The 8910-nt window shown below is 39.9% G+C and overlaps 1 protein-coding gene across 1 annotated transcript in view; it reads right to left on the reverse strand.

Moving 5' to 3' along the window:
- The window catches only part of calcrla (calcitonin receptor-like a), a 28145-nt gene extending 21688 nt beyond the window's left edge, over positions 1-6457 (reverse strand). The window contains exon 1 of the mRNA XM_062431499.1: positions 6319-6457. The gene's annotated coding sequence lies outside the window, so the exon portion shown is untranslated. The remainder of the gene's footprint in view (positions 1-6318) is intronic.
- Positions 6458-8910: the final 2453 nt, after the last annotated feature.

Consider the following 8910-nt stretch of genomic DNA (forward strand, 5'->3'; position numbering starts at 1 on the left):
TTGGAAAGCCGCGTCACCAGCGTTGCAGCGTATGTAGTTACTGACACTTTCGTCATTACCACAACAAGCCGTGCAGATATGTTAGTGAGTCTGGACACACAAATCTAATCTGATCACTTGCAAACGTGGACAGTTTGTCTTCAAGATCTGTTTTGAGAAACAAATATGAACAAAGCCTCAGACGTTGAAAGAGGAGATTTCATTACCTCTAACTTAGCTGCTGACTCGAGCTACATTTTTACCCATCAAACACGAGACCGGTGCCAATCTTTTCATCTAACTCTCGGCATGAAATCGAATAAGTGTTTTCCAAAGACGTCGAACCATTTGATTAAAAGAAGACACTAAACAATGCCGAGCCTGCTGCTGTTTGACAAAAGGTATGCTACCAGTAGCTTAAATTTTCCTTCTGCATCTTAAATCTAATTTTTTTTAATATTATGTTGTCATTATTTAAGCGTGACATGAAAAAAATGAGTAAAACATAACAAACACTGGGGTTGTCTTATGTTACCTTTTAAAAGGGGGCGAAGAGTACTAAGTATCAAAGAAAAGAGATCTTATTCCAGGGGCCTCTCGTCTACGCAAATGAAAAAATAGTACAAATACCTAGATAAAAATACACTGGTTAAAAATAAACCGGGCACCATGGTACATTGCACCTGCATAGCTGCTGGTGGTTCTCCTTGGTGTTAATATAAATGTTTTGATGTGACTATAGGGCTTCTAAGCTGTGTTAAAAATAGCCAAACCTGAGTGTTCACTGCTTGACCTGGGGCATAAAGTACAGTGAGTCTGGTGGGAAAGTGAGGCTAATTCCACCAATTCTTTCCACTACATGGAGCCACATTTTTACAGGTCACTTGTTTTTCTTTGTCAGGTTCTTTATGTGCGCTGGCTAGAGACAGGTTGACAGCTTTACACAATGGCTTACACAATTTCTTAACAGTTTTTTTCCCCCTTTCTGGTGGATATTTTTGTATCTAGGCTGTGGGTGTTCACAGGTTTACTGGCTGTTTGTTGCAGTGATTAGTAGTCATTACACTGGCATACAGCCGGAAGAGGATTTACAGGCAGAAAACTGCTCTGAGAGTTCAAATGAGTGTTTACACATTCTCTCTGATTTTTTTTTTTTTTTTTTGGGGGGGGTGTTAAATAAATGGTTGTTCATATCTGTGGGTTTCATCGAGGATACTTTAGTTCAATTGTCAGCTATTTTTCTCCTGGCCATGGAAACATTATAAATCCCAGGAAGATTCCCTTTGAGATTTGTCTGCAAGAAGGTCAAGCATCCTTTACTAATCTTCCCAAAGTTAAATGTCCATCAATCCATCTAGACATTTCCCAAAGCGCCATAATGCACTCACATCCTATGTTAGTAAAAGGGATTCTCAAATTCCCCAAGGTAAACTACATGACATACTTTCACACAGATACTGATCAGACAAATATGTGACTGTATATGCCGCATACTATATAGTGTAGTATACGCTATATAGTGTAGTGTTCAGTGAATACAGGGTCTTCTAGGACTGGTATGAGAGATTCCCCACTGGTATTGCCACTACAAAAATAACTCTGGAGCTTGGTCAAATTCACTGCTGTTTTAAGACAGCCAAGGAAGCCAAGGAGTATCCTCCGTGTGCTTGCTGCAGGCCCTACACTTGACCTCCAAGGGAGCTATTCACGTCATTACTAACAGGCTCAAGTTGCTCTGTATCCTGTGAGTTTGTGTAACAAAAACAATTAGCTGCTTACATGAGTGAGCTACTATGGAAACAGAGTACATAGCATGCAATATTTGGGATTTTGTAAAAAAATTGAATTACTCTGTCTCCCTACGAGATAATATTACAGTGTAATGAGTGTGATGAAATTAAACATATTAAACTAGATATTATGTGTTGAAAGCTCATCAGTCTGCAAAAAATAATCATCTATTCAAGGATTTTGTTTTAATGAAAAAAAAAGAACAAAAGAAAGACCCTCAAGCCAGTCCAACATGGAGTTTTCTTCAGGTCACACTATACGTTGTGATAATGACCACCATAAAGAATATGGACAAAACTACTCCTTTCTTAAAGGGGAACAAAGTCATTTGGAAGTTTGTTTTTTTAAATCTTGGAAACCAATTAACTACAATAATATAAAGAGGTCTTTGGCACAGCTTACGGCAGCCTGACTTGAACAATAATAACAGTCACATTTTCACAGTAGAGTAACTTAACTAATTGGAGATCCAACAGAAATGCCTGCTGAAGACATTTGCTTATAGCAGCAGAAAATGCAGGGAGGAAGAGGGGTCTAAAGTGGTGAATACTGACTGGAAAGGTTGCTTTAAAACCAGAAATTTCTACCCTTTGTAATAATTCTTAAATGCAAAGTTTCATCAAATTCCACAAAAATACAATATGGTCATTTTGTGTTATGGGAAAGTAATGGTTACAGTTCCTGAAAACAAGTGTCAAATAGAGTACTACAGGTTCATCTTCGGACGACAGACACGCTGAGCTTCACAGGGACCATTTCCTCTATTTTGTATGCCAGAGGCCCCCTCCCACACAGTAAATCAGGAAGCCTGTGTCACTGACAGTTTGTTTAGCTCACACAAACATGGAACACCCTTAGAAACAGCCTCTTTTCCACTGTCCTCTCTCCTCCATAAAGCATTGCGCTGCCAACCACTGCGTACAGACAAAGCTGCCCAGATGCTGCATTCAGAAGACATCAATGTGTGACAGGTCTTGTCAGGCACCTTGAGCACTGAAATTAAACTGGTTAGGAAAAAATTACCCTCCATAATGTATGAGGGGAAAAATTACCTCAAAAGGTTATCACATCCCTGAAACTGAATCCAGAACCTCAGGGGAGAACTGTGAGACTGATGCATATGTACATTGTGCTTGTAATATGATAACTTAAGGCTGGGGTAAGCAGACAGAAAAAGACATATAATGTATAAAAGGGTTGCTGATTTGATCCAAGCTGTAACACAATAATGGTTCAACTTGAATGTGTTTGAAGATCCCTTATTAAACATGCTGTGTGTGAGGGCTGTAGTGTCCACAGGAGGATAAGGAACACAGAAGAGGAATCAATAAAAAGCAGGCTGCAGGAGACCTCTGCGCCTGGATGATTTATAAAGGGTTATGTTTCCTTAGACTTGTCATCACTCTAGTGATTGTGAATGGGGCGGCCTTTGCACCCATCTGATGAGGAGACAGTTTGCAAGAGCACACACATAATGTAGATTGATTCACAGATACACACAAAAGAAGAGGATTAATCAGCCTGAAAATTGTCACACAGTTTCACCACAGATATGTTGGTATAACAGTAGCTTCTAAGTTAAAAGACAGAATAACAATTGTTCCTTTGAGTGCAAAAGAAAATTATCCTTAATTCAACCTTTATACACCGCAGAGCTGATGTATAATCTTCAGCTACAGTGTGAATGAGATTCCACTGGCACAGCTTGTAAATGCCATCGCTTCAGTATTACAGTCACCACACCATGGAGATCGCAAGGGTTTGGGAAGCTATGCTGCCAAGACTTTTGTCTCGCCCATATTTAATAGCTGGTTTTTGGACTCAGGCAGTAAACACTCAGCATGATAGTTCGGGGGTTGAATCTGATGAGTGGCGTGACATTCCCACTGCACAATCATGCTCATGTATTTAATGTTGGTCATTTGTAGATGTCAGAGCAAAAAAGAAAAGGCCTCACAGGCTCAATTGACAGTGCTGACAACTGACAGCTTTGACACATTTGCAGTGGAAATGGTCCTGATATCTCAATTAATTTTTTCCAGGCTTACGTTTTTGGTAGTTGTGTCATGGAACTTTACAGATCATGATCATGCGTAATAGCAATTCATATTAAATCATTTACAATTTTTTATGGGGCATATGGACAGTAATGCTGTAGGGCAGTGGTTCCTAATGTGGGGGCAGGACTTCCACAAGTATACACAAATAAATCTGAAGGGTTGAGTGATGATTAACAGATTGGAAAAGCAGACAAAAACATATTTCTCCCACACAAAATTCTGTTTCTGTCTTCTAAAATATTTTTTAGTGGATTAATTTACCCCTTCAAGAATCTTAAAATTATTATTATTATTTTTTTTTAAGAAAATCACTTTAGTTGAGCTGTATGCAACTAGTGACGGAGTCTAGAAGTAGACGTGACTGAGTTTTAAAAACCCTGAAAACATGTTTTCTCAACCAGCTTCAGTGTGAGAAATGGAGACATGAACACAAATTACTTAGACAGATTTGTTTCAGTTTTCTCTTCAATTATTTGAAGTGGGAGGTGATGTCACACATGTCTGTGCACCAATTTAAATTAAGGAAGATTTGAATTGATGCGATGTGATGACAATGGGTTGCTTGTTTATATAGCTCGTTGCCTCATATATCCACTGAATCAAATCTGGTCAAACCACACCCACGCAGTCCTGATGGAGGAGATTATTAGATTTTTATTTATTTATTTTATTTTTTTTAAAATGGGGAAATAACTCCTAGCTGTTTTTCCCCCCATTTAGTGCTTATTTGGTCATAAATATTTAATATTATCAAAAAAGTACTTTATATCAGCTTTTCAAGGGCTTTAATCTGCTGCCTTTTAAAAGGTTTTAAGGTTAAACTAGAACCATGATTTTTCCTTAACTGAGTGCTTTTACTGTAATTTCCAGAACTTGACCTTTTTTTTTGTCTGTTAAGGTCAAGATGGCCCTGTACTGGTCTCTTTGGACTTTCCCATCATTTTATTTGTGGTTTGTATTTGTGTGATCAAACAAACCCTATTTATACAGACTAAGAGTAGTAGATCACAATCACTGGCAGGAAGTTGGGAGACAATCTCATTAATTAAATGCAATTTTAGAACTTCCTCTTCTGTGCCACAAGCATTTATAATATCCTAAGTTTCCGCGTGTGTTATACTGATCCATCTATTTTTTTATATTGACAGAAGACCCACAACACATTTAAAATAAGCACATTTGGGTTTTTAGTGACAAAAATGTACATTTCCCCAATCATGCAGTCACAGTAAAAAAGTTGCACACATTATTAATATCTCCAAATGTCCATGCCATGAAAACCCTTTACAAGTGTATGTAAACATTTGATCCATGGTGCATGATAAGGTTATCTTGGAGTGCTCGGTTTCATCATTGCACAACCGTGAGAAGTGTGCAGCATGCAGCAGTACTGTATCACATCTGAAGTGTTGACACAAAAGAGTTTACACATGTCATGAAACTAGGCTGTGACTAACCAATCGGCTTTAGCTTGGGAGTTGCCTCTGCTCTGCCACCTCCCTGATCATGACTCCAGTGCATCTTTTCTCAGCACAGTAAACTCTGCCAATGGTGAACACCGTCATCATATCCTCCTCCTCCTACACATCATCATCCTCATCAACCACCATCATTCATCATCATCATCATCATCATCATCATCATCATCTCTTCCCTCCACTGTCCAGCCCACAAACATCCAGCATGTCCAAATCTGCTGCTTATGTAACCATGCAGATGATTTAGCAACCATGACCATGGCTTACATCAATGCCTCCGTGCTGAATGGAGCAGAATCACTGTTGCTTTCCAGTTCAATCAGTCTGAAAACCCTGCATGCATCGCATTCCTCCATATACTTGAATGGTGATTCTTTAATCGTTGGCATGGATGCCCAGTCTAGTAGCTACACTGTACACATGAGCAAACCGTGGCTGTAGTCAACCATAACTGAGTCACCCGCATGCACGCCGATGTGAGAACTGTATAACTCGCAGTGTGCGTTTTAAGAGTAAACTGCGTAATGTTGCTCCATTAAAAACGTTTTTACGCATTACCTCAAAACTGGAATACACGACTGACTGAAACCGCACACAACCATCTCATTACTCGGCATGAAATGTAACACACAGTGATGTATAAAACCTACATAAAGCAGATAAAGGTGAGCCAGATGGACCTAATTGATGCGCTTGGATGGCACACTAGTCTAAACCCCACAAACACTGACATTTCACGACATCACATCCATATTTTACAGGCAGATTAACTGGACCAGGCTATGGATGCTGTTCGCACTGTTCTGGATTGAACAACACTCTCTTAATGCACATGCCTCTGCTCTGTAATCCATCTAGATACAGTTTAAATGACCCCGATGGAGACATAACGATGAAATCGCATTGTCAGCTGTGCATTAACGCTGTTCGACGTGACTGCAACTCAAATGACTCAGAAAACACAGCAGCGTGGAGCACGATTTGCACTCCTTTTTTTCAGGGCGTCCTACCGGAGAGTTATATCCAAAAGCGAAGCAGGGCTGAGCGGGAATAAACTCTCAAGGCAATCCCCGGAGCGTCTTCTGTCTTCGGCTTCGTCGCAGAGCAGCAGACACAGTGGATCTCCGGCGCTCAGTGAGCGCAACTGAAGTGGCTGTCAGGTTGACGTTGGAAGGCAACCCACTACTTCCTGTTACATCACACTGTATCCTACAACTGAGAGCCTGGGAGCTGTGGCGAGTTTTTCACAGCGCATGATGAGGTGCCACTAAACTCAATGCAGCACTCACCACAGTCTGCACAGCTCCCTGCTGCTCATAGAGACTCCATGTCTTTCTTATGGTTACTTTAGCAGGACATATTGATGGAAGGCATAAAATACTGATTTAAAATACTGATTTCAATCACATGGGTGTTGTTGTATTGTATTATTATTTATTCTTTTTTGCCACTTTGGAGCAAATCGACAAGCTGTAACGCAATAATATTATCAAACATTTGCAGATAGTTGCACATCCAGCTGCATAAGCAACATTAATTTCAGGTGACGTTTCTCACCATCCTATATTCACCTTTTAAGCTCTGTTTTGTCCTGTGGGGAAAATGGCTCGATGGCTCCACAACGTTCATCTGCTAGTTCCTCACCTTCTCTGTCTGCTGTTTGGTGTTGGGCAGGTAGCACAAACAGCTGTGTGGTGGTTGTAAAAACTGGACAGAGAACAAAGATAATCAACCAAAACAGCAGAAGCTGCAGGCCATAAAGGCAAAACAAAGAGCTAAAACGCTCTGTATGAAAGGGCACTGCAGCATCACAGTGCTCTGTGGGTTTGTGATGATGAGTGATCCCTTTCATATTGCATTTATATACTGTCAACAGCTTAAGCTGTGTTATATCTATTTTTATTCCCCAACATGAAGATAATGCTGTTACAGATCTTTTTCCACATTACCAGGTACTACTGTAAATTCTGACTAGTAGCTACAGCCCTGAAGTAATATCAACAACTATTAAAGGTTGTTAGACGCAGTTGGGCATCACTTATTCACCTTTTGGCTCTGATTTGTTCTCCACCAAGTCCGGAGGGAAAAAAGCCACGGTATAGCTGCAACATGCTTCACTATGTTCACCTTCTATTTCCTAACATTGTCTGCCTGCTGTTTGGTGTTGGGCAGGTAGCACAAACAGCTGTGTGGTGGTTCTAAAAACTGGACAGAGAACAAAGAGAATCAACCAAAACAGCAGAAGCTGCAGACCATAAAGGCAAAACAATGAGCTAAAATGCTCCGTATGAAAGATCTTTTTCATATTTCATTAATATACTGTCAACATTAAAACAAGGTTCCCACGCGTCCTGGAAAACCTGGAAAATGATTGAACAATTTTCCAGTCATGGAAAATGATGTCTCCTCCTTCTGCTTCTCTGCCTTTTTTTTTGCAAACGGTTTAGAAGGTTTACGCATTCATAGTCTGTTCTCACGCTGACTTCAATGGGCAACATTAAGGCACAGCACGTCTCTACTTCTATCTAGATATTACCTCTTAATGTTGCTATCAGATTGCACCAGAATGATGCATTTGACTTAGAAACGTACTACATTTTTCTCTGGGGGAACGTGCCCCCCGACCCCCTTAGAAGGTTGGACTGAGTTCCCACCAACATAGTCTCTCCAAATTCTGTGGGAAACACTGATTAGTGTTTAGACTAGTCATTAATTGTCTGTCATACTGTAGCAGCTGAAAACTTTCCTGGAAAAATCATTGAAAATTATTTCAAGAAAAGAGTGGGAACCCTGTAAAATATTTACATTTTTTACTTTTATTCCCAAACTTGAAGATATAAATAATGTTACGGAGATTTATCCACATTGCCAGGTATTACTGTAAGTTCTGGTAGGAAAAACCTGAATGCTGACAGGGCAGACGTGCTGTATGTCACACCAATTAGTCTATGAACAGATTTTACTTGAATTGAATTCAATGATTTTTTAAATGTATTTATTGGCCATAGAAAGGAGTAGTGTGCTTGCTGGATTCACCTTTTAAAAATGATTAGATTTATCTGTAGAATGAGCTCAAAACCAGACAAGATAACTATTAAAGGTCGCTAAGCACAGTTGGACATCACCTATTCACCTTTAGCTCTGTTTTTGTCTCCACCAGGTCCTGAGGGAAAAATGGCTTGATATCTGTGAAATGGTCCGTTATGCTTACCTGCAAGTTCCTCACCTTCTCTGTCTGCTGTTTGGTGTTGGGCAGGTAGCACATACAGCTGTGTGGTGGTTCTAAAAACTGGACAGAGAACAAAGAGAATCAACCAAAACAGCAGAAGCTGCAGGCCATAAAGGCAAAACAATGAGCTAAAATGCTCCGTATGAAAGGGCACTGCAGCATCACAGTGCTCTGTAGGTTTGTAGTTATGAGTGATCCCTTTCATATTGCATTAATATAATGTCAAGATTTACATTTTTACACAGTTAACTGCTTCAGCTGTGTTTGATCTCTTTTTTTAAATCCCCCAACATGAAGATATAAATGATGTTGCAAAGCTTTGTCCACACAGGAATTTCAGTAAGTCTTGGTAAGGAAAAACTGAACACTTGAG

The sequence above is a fragment of the Scomber scombrus genome, chromosome 13, assembly GCF_963691925.1.
Source record: "Scomber scombrus chromosome 13, fScoSco1.1, whole genome shotgun sequence".
In the NCBI taxonomy this organism is placed as follows: Eukaryota; Metazoa; Chordata; class Actinopteri; order Scombriformes; family Scombridae; genus Scomber; species Scomber scombrus.